Source organism: Natator depressus, chromosome 8 (assembly GCF_965152275.1).
Source record: "Natator depressus isolate rNatDep1 chromosome 8, rNatDep2.hap1, whole genome shotgun sequence".
Lineage (NCBI taxonomy): Eukaryota > Metazoa > Chordata > Testudines > Cheloniidae > Natator > Natator depressus.
In genome coordinates, this window is record NC_134241.1 from 92,294,532 (window position 1) to 92,315,918 (window position 21,387).

General features: G+C 42.2%; 1 protein-coding gene across 9 annotated transcripts in view; it reads left to right on the plus strand.

Moving 5' to 3' along the window:
* DAB1 (DAB adaptor protein 1) overlaps nt 1–21,387 on the plus strand; it is a 665,352-nt gene that overhangs the window by 283,517 nt on the left and 360,448 nt on the right. For 6 of the 9 annotated variants that reach the window (XM_074961667.1, XM_074961656.1, XM_074961664.1 and 3 more), the window contains exon 2: nt 18,656–18,727. The exons of 2 other annotated variants lie outside the window; for them this stretch is intronic. The gene's annotated coding sequence lies outside the window, so the exon portion shown is untranslated. Of the gene's footprint in view, nt 1–10,188; nt 10,236–18,655; nt 18,728–21,387 lie in introns of those variants that run through there. One more of the 9 variants, XM_074961658.1, reaches the window with a different exon arrangement.

Here is a 21,387-nt window from a genome sequence, read left to right on the forward strand (position 1 = left end):
CGTCTCTTCTTCTTTTCACAAAGAGCTGCCAAGGTTCAATCATCCCAGCCAGAAGTCCTGAATCCCAGATGTTTAGTCTAATCACTATTTTACACTCCTTGCATAGTACCCCGTGCCACACAAAATGATGGCGATATGCTCCACCAATATGTTGTACTAATGTTATATGCTAACGGTCATGGGTAGAGGTGGTTGTCATTAATTTATATTAGAACAGTACCAACGAACTCCAGCTCAGATTGATGCCCCATTGTGGTAAGAACTGTGTGCTCACATAGTAAGAGAGAGTCCCTTCCCTGAAGAGTATAAAGTCTAATAGATAAGACAGAGTGGGAGAGTGGAGGTAGGGTGACCAGATGTCCCGATTTTATAGGGACAGTCCCAATATTTGGGGCTTTTTTTTATATGGGCTTCTATTACCCCCCACCCCCGTCCCGATTTTTCACACTTGCTATCTGGTCACCCTAAGTGGAGGTATTACTAGCCCCTTTTTACAAATGAAGAGCTGAGGCCCAGAGGGAGTAACTCCAGGATCACTTAGGAAACCTGTGGCAGCATCAAGAATTGAGTCATGATCTCTTGAGTCCTAGTCCAGCACCTTAATCACAAAACCATCCTTCCTCTCTATGGTTTTGTATTATTTAATTAGCCACAAAATGCAAATTGACTTAATTAAAAAAAATAGTAAATTTCTAATTTCAACAGAGATTAATTCAGTAGCTGTGGAAATTTTGAATAATGGATAATAGACATCTGTAACTCCTTTTCTTAACAGATGTGTTTTCGTTTACACAGCTGTGAACAAAAATTATATTTATATTTCTCTTGATGCATAATTTTTAGCCTAGAAGCAGTCTTCACATTAGCATTAAACTGCCAACAGGTGTCGTTTTCTGGTTTGTAGAAATAATCCTCTTTGGCAAGAAGTCGGTGTATTTTTTTCCCCCAGAGACGTTTGCTTCTTTGAAAATTATTTTACCCTTGATGAAACAAATCCTCCAAAGGCTTCATTATCCTGGCACTAGTATTATCTGATTGAATATTTCAATCATAAAATCTTTTGGAGTGTTTTAGCCCTTTACACTGGGGACTCAACATGGTTGTAGAGGTGTGCTCACATGATTTTGAGGGATTGTTGTAAGAAATTCAGATGATTTAAAATGCACAGAGTTCATTAGTGATGTAGACACCAATGATTATTGTAACTGTTGATTAGAATACATTTCATTGCCTCCTTCCAAAGAGAGAGAATCAAATGCAACTGCTTTGAGATCCGATTCAGCAGTACATTTAAGCATGCACTTAATTTTAAGCATGTAAGTAGTGCCGTTGACTCCAGTGGAGCTACTCAAGCATTTAAAGTTAAGCATGCACTTAAGTGCCCGCCTGAATACCTTGCATCCTGTGAAATCTCTTAGGCACAGAAAATTTGTCAGTCACAGTTTTCCCTGCCTGAAATGCTCTTTCCAAGCCCATTTTTGTGCTAGTGTTTCCCTTGAAATGTAATGTTGTTCCATGTAGCTTTCCAATGGTGGTGTGTCAAGAGACTTAGGACACCTTCAGTGGCGATTGTTGCATCAAAAAGTATGTACTTTCCAGTGTATGTTCTTATCAGTCAGACTTGCCATGGATACCGCACAGATGCTGCTGTTATGTTTACCTTTGTCATTTATTGAGATTGTGCAGCAGGCACATTTCTAGTAATGAAGACAGGTGGGTTCCCATTTATTAGGCCGATTTTCCTGCATCACATCTTTCCAGAAACTCTGTTCCACTTGAGTGATTGCTGAGCATATGTATTTGGTCACAGAAGATATGAGAACATGGCTAAAGTGATCTAAAATACCATAGAATAAATCTATTCAAGTTTGATGCTCTCTAAAAAACTCCCATTTCATTAGTTCTGTTTTGTATTGTCTCCTTTGGGGGGAAGGATAGCTCAGTGGTTTGAGCATTTGGCTTGCTAAACCCAGGGTCGTGAGTTCAATCCTTGAGGGGGCCATTTAGGGATCTGGGGCAAAAATTGGGGATTGCTCCTGCTTTGAGGAGGGGGTTGGACTAGATGACCTCCTGAGGTTCCTTCCAACCCTGATAGTCTATGATTCTTATTCAGAAGACACAGTCCCCAAGCTTATGCCTGTGCTTAACTCCTAAGCGTGATAGCAGTCTCATTGAAATCCGTGGGACTAGTTACGCGTTTAATGTTAAGCATGTGGTGGAAGGATCAGAGCCACTGGGAATAAATAATTCCTGAGGAAAAGCAGGACAAAACATCCTTTCTGGCTTCACCCTTCAGTATGCTCCCTGTCAATTCACTGAAGCTAAAAGTTAAAGCAAGGACTTTTGATTGGCTAATCAGGACCCTATCAAGAATGCCAACTGTAATACTATTATAGTCTTTCAACCCGCAGCCCTGCTCCGCCCCGCCCACATACACACACACGTATGTGCACACAAGGAATATATGAAAGAGTTTGATATATACATTTTAAGTGTTAGACCCTGGGGCTTATATTACCGAGTCTGAGTTTCTCTGTAGCTAAGAACTACTTGTTAAGGTTGTTCTGCTTATTTCGGGCTCACATTAGGTTTCATGAACTTTAATGAACAGTAAGTAATAAATTCGTTGAGGAAATTGGGTTAGCGTGTGATTAACATTCAGAGTGATGCATATGAGTGTACCAATAATGGGAACATGTGCTCACATCGTGATGAAATGCAGATTAGAGGCCCTGGAGCAAGCCCAAGGATGTGGGCCAGCACAGTTTCATCTCTGTCAGCTTTAATCTTATCTAAAGTGAGCGTGCTGCCAGTCTGCAAGAGGAATTTCAAATCTTGGAAAAGTGCTAAATACAACTTTTTGTTTTCTATTAGAGGCTATTAAAACATTTTCTTGAAAATCAAAGCTCCACAACGTAAAAAAAGACAAGATATCGCGTCTAAAACAATATCACTAACAGTGGGGAAGAAATGGTGTGCCTGACTCCTCTTGATTTGCTTTGGCGTTTATAACATGCTGCGTTACTGAATAGTCATTTTAGTCAATTGAAACCCAGCTGAGCCTTGTGGTCTTGTTACAGCTTGTGTGTATGAAGCAGAGAAACAAATCCAAACCCACACTTTTAAATGAAGTGCAAAGTAATAAAGGGAAGGTATAAATCCATTTCAAATGATAATCTATGAAGCTGGGCAGAAAATGATGAGCACTGAATGTCATAGGAAATTGACCTTGAAAATAGTGTTTATCTTTAGGAGCACAGTTGCAAGGCCTCTCTTCTTATTCAGGTTTTTGCCTGAGGGGGTGTCTTGAGGTGGGAATGTAAGTCAGAGTTTCTTTGCTTTTAATCTAAATTGTTTTGCTGGGGAGTCTTGTACTTTGGCACTTCTGGCAATAGTGCTCCTTGGTGAGGGAGGCAGGCAAGCAGGCTTTCTCCCATTGTGTCATTAGAGAGATTTACACTGTCTTTATAACAACATAATTATATGTGCTTAGTGATGGTGATTGGCAGGTGTCATAAACTGGAGGAAAAAAATGTCCATGTCTTGGTAGCAAGTATCTATGTCAGAAGAAAATATCTTGTCATTTTTGCCTGATTTGGATTGTAGCAATATATTAAACTGGGTAAAAGAATAAATGAGTCACATGTTATGCAAGGCGGCTGAGCTATTTTTGAAACATGGCAGCACCGGAAAAGTGTTTGTCATTTTGTTATGCATCAAAATTTGCAGTAAATGAAGGGGAAGGTGGAGGTGAGGGGGAATAAATTGAAATGTAACTGAGGGTTTTTTGGAAAACAAACATTAACAAATTCATGTGGCACCTAAAAATTCTCAGCCATTTAGAGTGAGTGATCAGAAAGTCCCTTAATTTAGCAGAACCTTTGTCAGTATACATTACAGGTTGCTTAATCTAATCCGAAAGCATGTCATCATGAGGTGTTGTAGGACAAAGGCATTAAGTGCACCACCACCCATCAGTGGATCAAAGTCCTTCACAGATCAGGGATATTACAGTAATATTTCATTTTAGTAGACAAGAAACTCCTGGACTCAGACACTCACTTCCTGTGTGTCTTACTTGTTCCCATCTGAAAAATGTGGATAATAGAAGCCATCCACCTTTTTGCTGTTTTTATCTGTACAAAAATCTTATGGCTTTACTTGACCACTGACATGTAAAATCGTCCAATTCTCTTCTGAATTAAGTGCTGTGACCCAGGAACCTCTTTGTGCCAACTGGCAGGGGGCATGGGGGGGAGTGCATAGAGGTTACTGGAATCTCCTGAGTCTGGTATTAGCATTGCAGCTCACCAAAAGCATGTCATGTGAGGTCTCTAAGAAAAGCCTGTGTCGCTCTGGTCATTATCTGGACAGGGATGGTGTCCCTAGCCTCTGTTTGCCAGAAGCTGGAAATGGGCGACGGGATGAATCACTTGATGATGACCTGTTCTGTTCATTCTATCTGGGGCAACTGACATTGGCTACTGTCGGAAGACAGGATACTGGGCTAGATGGACCTTTGGTCTGACCCAGTATGGCTGCTCTTATGTTCTTACCAATATCCTTGTAAAATGCATGTGCATATACTATGTTAAGGAGTTATGTGTATATATGTTTAAAATATGTTCTTAAGGTCTGTGTCTAGGTACTGGTCACCGGCAAAGGTGAAAAACAGGCTTTCTGACACACAAGAAATGTATATTTTTCTGGCTATTTAAATGTAAAGTAAGCATTGTGTGGTTCATAATTGGTCGCTGCTCACCAGTCTGAACCAAATACAAATGAAGTATTGTGAGAACTTTAAAGAAAGAAACTAACGGGAAGAGAAAAACAGAGGCGGGTGGGGGACCCTATCTGGAAATGCATATCAAAGATTTGCTGTACCATATTTGGGGGCTAAGAAGACACTCCATCACCCTTCTCTGAGGAAGTAAACCGACAGCGAGTTTGCCTCATGAAAAACGGGTCTTAGCCAGGCTTGGTTGAAAACCCTGGAGACAACTTTGGGTGAGAAACTTTTTTAGACAGGACATTACTTGTTAAGTTTAGACTGTGGAAAGCGTGTCAAGATTTTGGTTTGTATGTAACCATTTGTTTCCAATATTCTTACTCGCTGTCATTTGAATCTCTGTTCTTTGATAAGAAACTTATCAGTGTTTTCATTATAGATATACCTAAGTGCTGTAGTGTTAAGCAAAGTGGTGGTCCTCAGCTGAACTTTACAAGTTGGTGTGTGCTGTTCATTTGGGATGATTCTGTGAGCGTTCAGTGGATAAGGGGCTGGATGCTACAGGGTACATTCGGAGGGCTCAGAGGATGGCGTGTCTCTAACCTGTGCAGGAGGAGCGAGGCTTGTGGGGGTCCGGAAGTCAGTGCTTGTGTTGCCAGAGGCTGGTGGTGTCAGGGAGTTGATCCACAGCAGACTGCTTCATGCTAAGGACAGGTTGTGGTGACGTGCCTTGCAAGCCTGTGTACCTCTGGCAAGCATCACAAGGGCTAGCAATACAAGTTGTCTCTCTCTGCTTTATTCTGTTGCATAACAGAACCATGGGCCATCATTTCAAATGCAAGTTCTGTTTCTGCAGGTAGTTACATAGTGAATTTAGAGAGCGTGTCTTCACTGCAGTATTAGCTCGAGCTATAACTTGAGTTTTGCTCCTCACCCGACCCCCACACAAATCTCTAGCTCAAGTTAAATGGGGTTTTAAGCTCCAACTAGCTGGGTTGTGATGGGCTAAAGGTTGAAGCTCCAGGGCTGCTGACTTTGGACCTAGCTGTTAATCCAGTCACTCTGTGAGGTTTGAATGTAGCTTTGCAGTGTGGTCACTCTCACTCAAGCAAGGCCAGCTCGAGTATACTATCTATTTCAGAGAAGACAAGCCCATATAGGCAGAGGCCAGTGGGTTAGGAGGAGTATAAATGAGACCAGTATATAGACCTAAATATTTTTGTTTAGCACGGTTTTATTTGTTGATCAGTTATCATGAGCTTTGAATGACATCTGAGCTTCTAATAAACCTAAGCAATTGCTAATGTTGACCCTGAAGAGATGTGGTCCTGGAACTACCTGAAAGCAGCAGTTGCTTATATTTATTTAGCTGTATGGATAACTTCCACCTCTAGGTCTATGCACATAAAAAGCTTATTTTCCAGCATGGGAGAATATTGGATGTGGAATTGTTCCAGTTTATTTACTGAAGGCATTTCTATCAGCTGGGAGCAATTTCTGATCCACTCAGTCCTGCAAATGACTAACCAGATCTGGCTTGGTTTGGAAAGTGAATCTCGCATAGGGTGAATGGAGACCAAAGGAATGATCTATAAGTGGGGACATAGCCATGTTCAGCAGTTAAGCTACATGAGGAGATGGAAGGGCAATGTGTTAAAAGCCACCTGGCTTACAGCAAATTGAAATGGAAAGCCCCATTGATCAAGTGCTTGTCATGTTTGGATATGTTGTGTTACAGCTCTTGTGTTCTGGGGAAAAACTAACGGATCAGAAATCCAAGCAATGTGTTCAGGCTATGCAAAAATTAAGGAATTTCATAGTAAGCTTTTCCCTATCCAAATCTTTAAAATTCAGCAAGCCTTTTTTTGTCCTAGGTCTTGAGATGTTAATGACTTTGACTAATTGTCAACACCACCAATTACTATGACTGATACCTTATCATTTCCCACAATGAGCAATGCTAATTAAAATTGATTGTGCTGCTGTTCTGGCACAGCAGCAAGTTCCCTCTTTATTTTTTGTTCAAACATGAGCTTATTGTGCCGATTTGGTGAATTAAATAAGGAAAGCTCGTTAATCTGATGTTTATTTTCTAGTGGGGATTTTGTGCCACATTGGAAGGCAGTTACCAGTGTCAAAGAAATAGAAGAGCTTAAAAAGATCTGATGAACAGTGTTAAAAATGTGGACAGCCCATCCACTTTTACAGATCCAGACTAACATGGCGACCCCTCTGATGCTTAACTTCCAGGAGGCACTGCAGTGGCATTTCCAAAACAGAAATATTTTGCCTTTTTAATTTTTGCTAAAAAGTCTAAATTTCCCATGCAAAGCTTTGAGGAAAATGATGTGTGTGTGTGTGTGTGTTTTCCTCTACATTTTCTGTGGAAGATTAAAACTAGATATGTACTGCACAGAAATGTCAATATAAAATAATCACAACTGGTAATTAAACATATAATCAGCAAGAATTCAGTTTCATACAATGTTCTCTCATTATTTGCAGCTTATTAGACAATGTGGATTTTCCCTGTGGGCCTGATACTCTTCTGATACTGTTGTCAGTCAGGAGTGACTCCATACAATCACTGGACTAATGCTGGTGTGATGTGTATGTGAGCAGAATCATGGCTGGTATGACCGACACAGATTCTACATGAGTGTTTGATCAGTGTGGGAGCGTAAAAGTGTTCTGCTGAAAATAACCGAAGGTGGTGATCTCATCATGTTGTTATTACAAAAGCCTGATGCTGGCCTTACAGCCATTGGTTCTACTCCAGGCTCTGCCACCAAGCTGCTGTGTGACCTCACTTCATCTCTCTGTGCCTCTGTTTCCCCTTCCACCCTTTGTCTATCTTGTGTGTTTAGAGGATAAGGTCTTAGCACAGGGAGGGGCAGGCACTGTCTCTCGCTATGTGTTTTCACAGCATCTAGCACAACAGGCACTTTGTGATCCAGTGTTCACCCCACACCGGTCCTGGAGGGGCTGGGGAAAGGGCTGCTTAGTGTGATGGGCCATACATGAGGGGATTAGGCTGGAGAAACAATCTCTGACTGGAAGATAGGGCCCAGCTGAGCAGGTATGTCCTGGGCTTGTATAAAGCCAGGAAGCTGGCAAGAGAAATGGCTGCAGTGAGGAAGTCTGTAGCTATCCTTAGTGCATTAGAAAGGGAAGGGGATGAATCCAGGGAAATAAAAGGAGCCTGGCCCTGAGGGAAGGGCATACCCGAAAGAGAGAAGGGTGGAAAAGAGAGCCTGTGAGAGATGGGTAGGAAGCAGCCCAGGAAGAGAGCAGCAAGGTCGAGTTACATCCGAGAGTGCTGAAGGAATTGGCGGCTGTGATTGCAGAGCCCTTGGCCATTATCTTTGAAAACTCGTGGCGAACGGGGGAAGTCCCGGATGACTGGAAAAAGGCTAATGTAGTGCCAATCTTTAAAAAAGGGAAGAAGGAGGATCCTGGGAACTACAGGCCAGTCAGCCTCACCTCAGTCCCTGGAAAAATCATGGAGCAGGTCCTCAAAGAATCAATCCTGAAGCACTTACATGAGAGGAAAGTGATCAGGAACAGTCAGCATGGATTCACCAAGGGAAGGTCATGCCTGACTAATCTAATCGCCTTTTATGATGAGATTACTGGTTCTGTGGATGAAGGGAAAGCAGTGGATGTATTGTTTCTTGACTTTAGCAAAGCTTTTGACACGGTCTCCCACAGTATTCTTGTCAGCAAGTTAAGGAAGTATGGGCTGGATGAATGCACTATAAGGTGGGTAGAAAGCTGGCTAGATTGTCGGGCTCAACGGGTAGTGATCAATGGCTCCATGTCTAGTTGGCAGCCGGTGTCAAGTGGAGTGCCCCAGGGGTCGGTCCTGGGGCCGGTTTTGTTCAATATCTTCATAAATGATCTGGAGGATGGTGTGGATTGCACTCTCAGCAAATTTGCAGATGATACTAAACTGGGAGGAGTGGTAGATACGCTGGAGGGGAGGGATAGGATACAGAAGGACCTAGACAAATTGGAGGATTGGGCCAAAAGAAATCTGATGAGGTTCAGTAAGGATAAGTGCAGGGTCCTGCACTTAGGATGGAAGAATCCAATGCACCGCTACAGACTAGGGACCGAATGGCTAGGCAGCAGTTCTGCGGAAAAGGACCTAGGGGTGACAGTGGATGAGAAGCTGGATATGAGTCAACAGTGTGCCCTTGTTGCCAAGAAGGCCAATGGCATTTTGGGATGTATAAGTAGGGGCATAGCGAGCAGATCGAGGGACGTGATCGTTCCCCTCTATTCGACACTGGTGAGGCCTCATCTGGAGTACTGTGTCCAGTTTTGGGCCCCACACTACAAGAAGGATGTGGATAAATTGGAGAGAGTCCAGCGAAGGGCAACAAAAATGATTAGGGGTCTAGAGCACATGACTTATGAAGAGAGGCTGAGGGAGCTGGGATTGTTTAGTCTGCAGAAGAGAAGAATGAGGGGGGATTTGATAGCTGCTTTCAACTACCTGAAAGGGGGTTCCAAAGAGGATGGCTCTAGACTGTTCTCAATGGTAGCAGATGACAGAACGAGGAGTAATGGTCTCAAGTTGCAATGGGGGAGGTTTAGATTGGATATTAGGAAAAACTTTTTCACTAAGAGGGTGGTGAAACACTGGAATGCGTTACCTAGGGAGGTGGTAGAATCTCCTTCCTTAGAGGTTTTTAAGGTCAGGCTTGACAAAGCCCTGGCTGGGATGATTTAACTGGGAATTGGTCCTGCTTCAAGCAGGGGGTTGGACTAGATGACCTTCTGGGGTCCCTTCCAACCCTGATATTCTATGATTCTATGATTCTAAGGTCAGGGACTGAGGAGACCTTGGCTGCATGTTATGGGGTCCCTGGGCTGGAACCTGGAGTAGTGGGCAGGCCCAGGATTCCCTACCAGCCACTGATGGAGATGGACAGTGAATCCAGTGAGACGCTATATCTTGGAAGAATAAACCGCACAGTGACCCATCTGGAGGGCTGAGTCACAAAGAGGAAGCTGCACTTCCGGTTGTGAGAGGGACCACAGGGTGAGAGAGAGGACAACATGGGGGAGATCCTTCATGGGCAGGTGTCGGACATGGAAGAGAGCTAATCCCCAGAACAGCCAGGAGGAGGCACCACCTGTGGTGAGTGAGTACCCAGTGACACACTCCTCTGTACTACTAATAATTATAGTACAGCTTCGTTCATTTATTTGGAAATACTCCTCATTTACACCAGTATAAATGAGATGAAAATAGGCCTCCCCTATATACAAGATGTGTTGCAATAAAACTTAACAAATAGCAATTCACAATCAAAATTTATAGTAAAATCAATCATCTTTACATGGAACTAATTCACAACTACCTTTTCTAAACATTTATAGAGCGCCATTTTGGAAGCTATCCATTGGAGATGGTGATGACCCAATTTCCTGCCCCATTGCAATTTCTGGCATTGGGTGACACGACTCAGGAAGGAGTTTTCTCTGACTTTCAGAGGTACAAAGGATGAGTAACTTCATTAAATGTAATGGAGTAGCATCAGTGAAGATGAGAGGAGAATTAGGCCCAATGTGTTTAAAAAAAAATGTTATTTCACAGCTACATGTGCTAATGGGAGCACATTATTCCTTGATATTGGTTCCATTAGTGCATGTCACTCATGAAGCAGACTACGCACCACCACTTTTTCTGAGAAATGAATGTGTGCTGTTCCACTGCTAAAAAGAGAGTGCTGTTATCATTAGGAAGACTACTTTGCACGTCTATAGCAGGATCTTATAGCGCTTGATAAACATGAATACATTCGTCTCCCCACAAGGTCACACAGCAAATTGTGGAACAGAACCCAGATCTCCTGGCTTGGTACAAGAGACCAGGATTTGTGCCTTTCTAAAACTTTCCAATTGTTGCTATCACAGTTGCTCCATTGGCTTTATGGTGGCTGGCCTCATGAACACGCTGCTACTTCCACGATTTCAACACCCCGTTATATAACCCTGATCAGTGCCGATCTGATGAACAGTGTTAAAAATGTGGACAGCCCATCCACTCTAGGGTGTCCCATGCTGCTAATACTGGTAGCGTTGAACCAGGTTTATTTGGAAAATTTCCCAAATATAGGCAGGAACTTGATCCTACATGGATTGCCTAAAAAATGACACTGTAATACTGATAATGTGCAGGAAATTCTTGGGAAAAGCTGTGCTGTGGTGTTAGCAGATAAATATGAAAATATTTGTCCCCTTATAAGCTGTGCCATGATCAGCCTGGGTTTCATTCCACCGGCAAAAGTTCATAACAGTAAAATGGCAAGCCCTAAGGAAAGTTGTCTTAAACAGCTAAAATAGTTACTAATAATCTAATGCATGATATATTTTAAAGTAAGAAAGTTTTAACTTCGTAGTGCCAAAATGTATCTGAAAAATAATGGGTACAGAACCATGTTATGGTCCAGTCTCCATTTGAATAAGTGTCCTGGAATGCTGACCGTGAGCATTGTCTTCATGTTGTTTCAAGCGTACTCCCCATGCACCGTTTTCTAGAAGGACCTTTCAGGTAAGGCATACATATTTTTAAAATTTAATTTGGATTGTTTTCATACTCTTGCGGTAGGTAGGCCTTATCTGTGTATACTCTAGGCACAGATAATATTGGTATTTAAAGCAGAAGAGAACCCCCAGCAGCATCAGTGTTGTAGAACACAAACAAGCCATATTAAATGTTCTCACTAAGTCAAAGAATTAAAATGCTACTTAAAGACCCCAAAACAAATAATCTAACAAACAAAATAACACCCACAACGTCGGCTTAACTCTGTCTTCTCTTTGTTCAGTGTGTGTGTTGCAATTGGGTTTCAGGCTGTCTGTAGTTCTTTTGATTGTTGGGTTGCCCTGTATGATTTGGGGAGACCAATTTTTCCCACTAATAGACCCACCAAAAGAAAACAAAAAAAATCTGTGCGTGGACCTATTGGCTCTATAAGAATCTCATTAAACTTTTGGGGCCAAATTCTGGGAATGGAGTAAAACCACACAAATTTTTTTTGCTACACGCAGAAGGGGGCTTGGGACTGCTATTATATTAGGATGGCACACTTGATGACGTCCTGCTGCTCCCTCTCATCTGGAAGTTTTAGCTCAATGTATTTGTGTAGTGCGTGGGTCCATTGGCCATAACACTGACTTACCTACAATTGTCCCTGATCATCTGGAGCCCTGCAACTGGAGATCTTCACACATCCCTGAGCCCAGGGTAGAGTCCCCTTGGGTGAGATCTCTACTGCTGCTGACCATCTTTGCAGCTGATTGCAAGTCTGAAGCTTTTTATACACGTAAAATGGCAGCATAGGGCAAAAGGACACAGAAAATACCATGCCCCCCAAACAGGATCTGCCATGAAAACCCCGTTAAAATTAATAGCATACTTTGCTGGAAAAGAATGAGTGTCATTTTTGGCATTGAAGAACTCCTATTATATGGTGGTTTCAGAGTAACAGCCGTGTTAGTCTGTATTCGCAAAAAGAAAAGGAGGACTTGTGCTGGAAATGGCCCAACTTGATGATCACTTTAGATAAGCTATTACCAGCAGGAGAGTGGGGTGGGAGGAGGTATTGTTTCATGGTGTCTGTGTATATAATGTCTTCTGCAATTTCCACAGTATGCATCTGATGAAGTGAGCTGTAGCTCACGAAAGCTCATGCTCAAATAAATTGGTTAGTCTCTAAGGTGCCACAAGTCCTCCTTTTCTTTTTATTATATGGTGTTGGATGTCTTTCCAGCTGTGAGGTTTACATGTATTCATTTGCCTCTATAGGGTGCTGCATGGCTAATTAGCACAGTACCTTCAGTTATAGGAGGCTCTTTAAAAAGATTGATCAGGACGGTCCTGGAACATTTGCTGGCGTCCGGTGTCTTGGTTTACAAATTATCAGTGGTTAAAAGGAAAAAACTGAAGACTAATTTGTATGCCTTAAGTCCAATGATGAAATCAAGGAAAAGGAAGCAACTGATCTCAACCTTGACTTCTACCATTCTGAAACCTCTTATGTGTCAGGTTGCAGGGCACTTCCTGGTCCCAGTGACTGAGAGATTAGCTCTAGCTCAGCACCTTCCTCCTCACATTGTCTTCCTTCCTCCATGTCCTTTGCAAAGATGCCGAGGACCGGCTGCTTGGGAGATGGAAAGGGGAGACTGGCAAGAGGAAAAGAAACAAAGATGATCCAGGGCTCATTACAGACCAGTAAGCCTTTCATCTGTACTTGGTAAACTGGCTGAAATGATGATTAAAAAAAACAAAACACCTGGAAGATCATGATATGATAGGATCTAACTGACATGGCTTCTACAGAAGAAAATCATGTCTCATTAATCTATTAGTCTCAGAACATGTCAGTAAAATAGTGGATAAAGGAGAACTGGTGTATATAATTATTTAGACTTTCAAAAGGCCGTTGGTAAGGTCTTTCATAAGAAGCTACTAAATAAGTAGTAGGGTGAAAGGCAAAGTATTGTCATGGATCAAAAAGAGGCTGAAAATCAAGAAACAGTAGTAATAAATGGGCACTTTTGTTCATGGTTAGAAGTCAACAGCAGGAGGCCTCATTAGTTCCAGTGTTGTTTAATAAACTTATTAATGATGTGGAATGGAGGGTGAGCAGTGAGGTGGCCAAATCTGCAGATGGCACACAGATATTTAGGTTTATCAAGTCCAGAGAAGGCTGAGGAACTTCAGAGGAACTTAATAATGCTATGTGAACAGACTACACAATGGCAGATGAAGTTAAGTACTGATAAAAGCAAAGACTCAGCAAAGACCTGCAGACTCTGTTATGAATTTGGTATATTAAAACTCTGGAAAAATATTCTCCTCAGTGTTAGTTGCATATAGTAACAGCCCCGTTGCATTTGCTGGTGTTATAAAATATGACCCATTAACTAGTTAATGGAAGTTGCACATTCGATTTATTGATGACCCTGTGGGTTAATTCCTGCAGCCTTTATTTGTTCATAAAGCCAATAGGAATTTAGCACATGGAGCATCTGCAGTGGGCCTTATATTACTCTAGGCATATTCATCAATTATAATATGTGTGTCCTTCAAGAATTCCTTCTGTCCTCGCTATTAGGGTTCTGTGTTTCAAGAATGACTGTATCCTTAGTTTCAGATTAATTTTAAAAAATCTTTTCCCAGAAGCTCAGAAGGGAAGTTATTTTAAATCTTTTTATATATGCTATTCATCACTTTTAAAACCATAATAATACTTTGCATTATTCTATACAAGGATCTCAAAACACTTCATAAACCTTAATTAATCTAGCCTTAGGCATCACTGTGAGCAAAGCATTATTATCCCCAATTTACACATGGGTAAATTAGGCAGAGGGTAGTCCAATCATTTGCCCAAGGTCACACATCAAATCATTGGCTGCGAATCAAGGCCAGATCATCTGACTCACTTTAACCACTAGACCTTGCTTCCTCTCCCTATCTGTTGTTGTTTCTTGGTCCTAAACAAAAATGTAAAACAAAGATAGCAAAATATGTTTTACCTTTTTGTTTACCGGCCTGGTTTTTGCAGCTGAGCGTGGTCCCTATAAAATTGATTTAAGGCACCTACCTACCTCTGAATTTTTTGCAGGCTGCCTTCTAGCTTTCTTCTGTTTGCCACCTACTTTCCCTACTATCCAGCTAAATCAGACAGAAGCCACTAGGTGTCCCTTTCTGAGCAGGAGGCTAAAACCCTGAGTCTCCATAATTAGTGAGGGAAAGCTTTTAAGGAATTGAAATATTGCATTGTTATGATTTGTGGAACAAAAGCCGAATAAGAATTGTAACATTTAGCTATGGACTTCCGCTTTATTTCTCTCTAATGCAGTGTAAGCTGCCGTATAGCAATCTTTTAAATGTAATGATTAAGACTATTATAGGAAATACTACACAAAGCATCATTTTTTCAGCCCAAAATAATATGTAGGGCAGGTTATAAGTGAAGATAGAGTAATGACTACTGTACAATAATTTTGATGATAAATTTCCCCAGAGGATAAAGAGGAAGAACAGAAGCAGTCTGTATTTAATCATGCAAGATAAACGAATGCAGATGTACAAATATTTGTAGAGATACAATTTCTCTAATGATTGTAAGGTATTCATTCCACGGAGGCAAGATCCCAAAGGCCAATGCTCTGTTGATCAATACTTGGACCGTATATTGATTTTCAATTTAATAGTGTTAACTTCTTAGCTGTTAAAAAGAGCTCTTGGTATCAATTTTCACCTTGCCTAATTTTCATTATACGTTGAACACTATTATGATAAAGCAAACCAGGGTCTCATCTGGTGTGATGATTAGCTCTAGTGACTTCAGATTTGTAATGTTCAAAGATTTACTTTTCTTATGTAAGCATTATCCTAGCATGAAATGTCTGTTTAAGGCAATGACCTGAGAAATGCCTTTATTCGAGCTTGACATACATTTTCCCTAGTGTTTCTTAATTTTATTTATGTATCCCATCTCCCAGATGAAATAATAAACAAATTAATAGTGTAATTTATTACATACATGTTATTTTCTTGTAACAGTTCATGCCAGAGGAACCTGATGTCAGCAGATCAGATTGCTGAATGGCCGACCTTTATTTAAGCAATAAGACACACATGACAAGCAGTGCATTCCTGTGTGATAATGCCTCCAGGAAGGCACAAGGTCAAAAGGCTCAGCAACTTTTAACTACCTGAAAAGTGCAGTGTAATCCCTTGGAAATGGGATGTCCTGAGTGTCTTATTGCAATTTCAGAGAGATAATTATTTCTTTTAAAAAGTAAATACAGGCATTACTTTCTGTAATTGACACGGGTATGACATCACTGACTGCCAATCAGAGAACATCTCTGTCCACGGTTCTCAAAGCTCTTAATTTCAGGTACAGGTCTGGCAAGGAAAGTGACTTTGTTTTAAAACGGCATCTTGTCCTCTTTGTGTATTCAGTCACATCTGCTTGCTTTAGCAAGGAAAATAAGGTTTATACATAAGTTTACACACATCTGTAGGATTGAACTGCATTCTACTGTGGCTTTTGTTTTAGCAAAAAAGAAATGTTAACTAAATTCTGATTGTATAATCTTCATATTACGGTGGTGGTATGAAAGCCAGAAAGACTACAGCTTGTCTTTTAGATCCCAGGTTGAGCCTGCAGAACTAGAAGTGGGGGAGGAGGGAAACATTGTAAACGGAGCATATGTAATATAGATTCCTTGAGAGACAATAAACATTGAACTTCACAATATCATTTTTAGAATCACTTTGAAAAACAACACTCTTGGGATTTGATCCCCTTTGTCCTTACCATCCATTGTTTCTTTTCTGTAGCTGCTCTCACTCCCTAAAGGTTGTATTTTTAAAAAATAATTTCAGCTTGCACTTAAAGGACCAGAACCTTCTCTTTGATCCTTGTAGCTCCCATTGAAATAATGGTGGTGATGGAGGTGAAAGGCCAGATGTGTGATGTGGAGATGAACATGGGAGAGGGTAAAGGAACATAGGACCCCAAAGCAGCAGGAAACTTCTCTGTAAAAGAGGTTGGGGGTTCCACAGGTTTGGGGGGAGCTCTGTCAGGTCTGGAGGGAGATAGAGCCCTGGAGCTGTCACTCTTGTGACAGGCTCTCCTATCAATACTTTTCAGATAGCCAGAAAGCAGTTTATGCCACACTGAGCATTATTTACTGTTCCACCACACCTTCTGCCCCCTTCAAAGGGTGGAGGAGGTGCGGGTGTGGCAGGGGACTAAAGACTACTTGCTGGTGAGAAGGGTGAGGGCCCTCCATGGGGAGACACCATTTCCCTGATCTGTATTATAGACCATAGGGCTCCACAGGAACGGATATCTGTATGCCCTTGCTTCTTTGTGCAGCCTCCAGCTCCTCCTCACAGGGGGAGGAATCAGGATGCCACTCATCTGTGTTCTGCTCATGGCATGTATCCAGCAGTCTTTCTCCACCTGTGGGACGGAGCACGTAGCCCTGGATCTGCTCTTAACATTGATTTATATTGCTGTTACCTGGTTAGGGTTTATTATAAAATAGAAGTTTGTGCCCGAGTAAAAGTGGCTTAAATGTTATTTAAATTCATAGGCAAGAAGTCAGAAACAGAAGGGAGAGGTAAACAAGAATGTTAATATCCGGTCGGTGCAGCCAAGCCTTCAAAATCAATGTTTAGCCAGCAAACTCTTTCAGCCTAGCAAAGAATTTTCCTTTTTATTGGCAAACATAATTCCGCATCAGCGAAAACCTGCTAATTTACAGTTGATGAAATAAATACACGAAGGTTACAGCTTCACCAGCCTGAGTCTATCAGGAGGACCAAGACAGGAAGAAGTATGGCATTTAGCACTGTAGCATTAAAGGGCACATGGACAGTGGCTGATCTAACAAAGTCACAATTTAGCCACTGCAGCTGGAGCTATGCTGCACCAACAGGCTTTGATGCAGCTATAGCAGCAAAACTGAACTTTGGCTGGTACAGCTTACTCCAGTTTCCCCAAGTGACATAAATTACACCAGCAAAATTGCACCTACCCTCAGTGTTTTTGCTGACAAAGCTCTGTCGGTAAAAATCCTAGCTGACATAGCTATGCCGGCAAAAGCCTTCCAAGTATAGACACAGCCTAGGTGATGTTATGGCTGTGAATTTCAAAGGAGCCTAATTAGCTCCCCAATTCCCACTGAAATTCAGTGAAAACTTCCAGCATTGAACAGTATTTGCGATATTCCCTGTACCTAGGTCTGCTCTTCACACAGTTTTTGTACCAGCATAACTTTGTCACTGTGAATTTTTATCATGAGGTATTTATAGGAATGTGACGCCTAGTGTGGACACAGTTATACTGTTCTAAAAGCGCCTTATCCCAGTATAGCGTATTCCCCTTCCCATAAGAATAAGCAGTAACAGTGTAAATACATGTATAACTGCATCCCCATTAGGCTGATTGTATTGCTTTAACATCACTGCTATAATTAAAGCAGTGCAACTTTTCTGAGTAGACAAGGCCTTAGTTACCTGCCATCTTGCTCTGGTGAAAGGTTTTGCATACCCTGGGTCAGTGCTTGTCTAAGGAATGAGCTCTCTGAACCAGAACAAAGAGTTCAGTGACAGGGGAAGCATTTGCTCTTGCGGCCTTTTGTTGCTCCTATTCTCCAAGCACTTATGACCAATGGAGGGGGCAGAGGAGACGGCGGAACATAGTTTTGGGAAGGGAGAAGAGAGAGCCAGAGCTCAGAGGGGCCCTGTCTGCAGCTCCTTGTGCTCTTATCACTGGCCCTCCAGCCAACAATTTATCCCTTGGCAGAGGAGAGAAGGCAAAGCCTGTGGCAGGCCTGCTGAAGTACAGGGAATCCCTAGGGCATGGGTTTTCAGTGTGGAGAACCCAAACAAATGTCAGGGGATTGCAACCACAAAGCTCTTCCTATGTTGCTAAATGGGAGAGAAGTCCGGGTTATGGGAAAGGAGGGTTGGAGAGGTAAGGGGACGAGTCCTGATAAGGAAAAAGGTTGAGAACCACTGGCCTAGGGAATATTGTGATACTGTTTAGTTACAGAGGAAAATGGGGGGGGAAATAAGGTCAAACACTGTATCATTACAGGGCAAATTCTAGTCAAATATTTTTGCACTCTTAAATAAGGTATAGTTATTTATACACTGTATTTCTTAAGACTATTGCAATTGCAGTATTCTTATCTTAGGTATATTGTAACATTGATCTTTCTATAGAACACAATGAGCCTCCTGCGACCTCCTATGTGAAAGTTGACCCTAAATCTTGATTTTGTACGAGGGTATGCGTATGACTTGAAATTCATCAGAACTCTGGACTAGTAAATGTCATTTTTCTAATTGGTGTTCATTTACTTTGTTTTAAACAGTGAGCAAGACATGGTGGCTGTGAGTGGGATCTAGTCTTCATGGTTGGAAGGAATTTTTCATACAGGACAGAGGTAATTCTATTTAAAACAAACCAATAACCCTGTAAACTTGTGGCTGATGGTAAAAGTCATTTTGGGGTGTTCACTGGTGATAACAGGACTGCTGATGTCAGCAGATGTTCTCAATGGTTTTAGCTTTGGGGGTTTTTTTAATTAGTATTTGCTGACAATAAATATCCTGTGAATATTCTCTGTAATAAACATGTTGCATTTTGAGTGCCCTTTGTAACTGCGGCTGGAAAGAAAGAAATCAGTGTATCTATTTTTCTGCAGTCTAGTCTATTTTCCTCCAGCTCCATTATTCCATCCTGTGATATTCTTTAGTAGGTACATTTGATATCACCACTCTCAATAACGTAGATGTCTCATACACGGCTGCATTGCCGCCTAGATCCTCAACTAAACACATCCTGTGAAAGAGTATAAACAGCCCTGGTTTAAGATGAAAAAAATAAATTGGAAAACAAGAGAAAGAAATGATACTGCATAGTGCATACAGTATAAGAAATAATTGCTATTTGATAAAGGAGAATATCCAAGCAATTCTCAATTCTCTACCTTCTATGTCTGGATATGCGATTTTCAAAGGCACAATCAAATCTATTTATTCAACTGACATATGAAAGCTATTCACGTCAGTTTGTGATTCTTATTTATAGCATATAGCTGGGTGAATAATGTGCTAGTCGCAGTTCTTCCAAAACAGTTTTAATTAGCAACCTTGGCTATTAGGAAAGCTACAAGTCTTTCATTCTGTCATATATATCCACTTTAATATCTCATTCACCATCACATGGAACTCCTCTCTTTGGCCACACAAGCAGAGAAAAAGAACCTTTGCTTTCATAGGCTGTATTATGTGTTGATCATTTGCAGCTGAAAGCAAATGGAAGATGATGCTGTTCGCTGTTGTGTCTTTGGGAGAATGGAAGAATCCCCATGGCTTAAGCGTGTTATCACACAACATTTCACAAATGGCATAAGAACGTTAGTAACTTTTTTAAATTACAAGGAACAAGGTAAAACCTAGTAGAAAGTAGACCCTTCTGTGCAGGTGCTAAAGTGGGGGCTGTTTACCTGGGTTGCTGGCATTGCTGCTCCACATTCTGGTCTATTTTGTGCCATTTGCAGTACAGACCAGAGTACAGGGTTGTGCAGCGGTGAACTACCCTGGCGGGAGGCACAATCCATCCTGAAACTTCCTGTTGTGCAGCCTTTAGGAAGCTGCAGCCTCCAGCGCTCCCCATGGTGTGCCTGGCCTGTGGGCTGTCACAGTGTGGAGCAGGCCTGTGCCCTCCCTCCTCACTGCCCCCAGAGGCTGGGGATGTGCACCACCGGAGCTAATTCAGAAGACGTAGTCTCTGTGCTTCTCTAGGCTCAGGGACTGGGACTGTGGCAAGCCTGTGCAAAGTGTGAGAGGAGGCTCCTTGCACACTCTCCCACTGCGCTCCCATGTGATAGCCTTCTCTGGGTCTGCACTGACAGCTGCCTTGGGCAAGTAGCTGCAGTTCCCATTGTTACAGTGCAGGAGCACAAGGGGGTACAGGAACTGCTGGACTGGCTCAGACACATAGCTGCTTGAGAGCCCTGTGTGTGAAGATGGCGGGTGTAACTCTCTGCCTTCCCCTGACCACTCACTACTCTCCTCCCAGCCTGCCAGTGGTAGCAAAGAACGTTATGAAACACAGTCTCAACAATACTAAAAAACTCTTTAAAGCACTTGTTATGTAGCATTTTCTGTACCTTCTGTGGTGTATACAGAATATATATATGGTGGTGTTGTGTAATGGTTTCAGAGGCACTCCTTCGAGGTAACCTGTGAGTTATGGAATCGTACTGTCTTCACACCAAGCAAACCCTTGTACCACCCCACATCATCAGGCAGCCTGTTTTTTATATATATTGGCTGTTTGCTCCATTCACTTTTCTTTCTTCTGAACCAAACCCACCAAATAAAGGAACTGCTACCATCATATTGTTCCCCCTGCCTGTGTCTCCTACGCCTCCCCCCATCCCATCTCTGTCTGTTTAGTCTGTAAGGTCTCCAAGGCGGGACTGTAGAACACAATGGGGCCCCATTCTTGGTGGGTCCTTAGGTACCACTATAATAAACATCAGCATCGTCCAGGCCCAAAGCCATCTCTTCAGTGCTACTGACCATCCTTGAAACAGGCTCTGTGGGGCTTAGTTTGAAGGGGTCTGTATTTGATTCGATGCCACACTTGTTCTTTATCAACGGAAGGTGCTCACATACTGCGATATTGGCCCCCAGCACAAACCATTTGTGCAAATCACCTCACCTCGCGGTCCCTCAGTTTCCTCATCTGTAAAATGAAGATAATGAAGCTTCCCTCCTCTGTGAAAGGCTTTGAGATCTATGGATGAAAAGTGCTTTAAACGAGCTGAAGGAAGAAAGGCTGAAACAGGCAGAGTTCCAGCTGGTGCCGCTGAATTCTTCTTGTGGGGGCCCTAGAAAAGTGCCTTCCTCAATGGCATATTCTCCTGTCTGTAACTGATGAGCTCTGCTGGCTGGTATGGGGAGAGAGGCATGAGACCGTGGCCCCTCCCTTCCTTCCCCCCTCTTTTTGGGGTTCTAGAACAGCTGGTGGTGCTAGCATGTAGCAGTAGGTTCACTCCCACGTGATATTGTGACCTGCTGCGGTGAAGCGTCA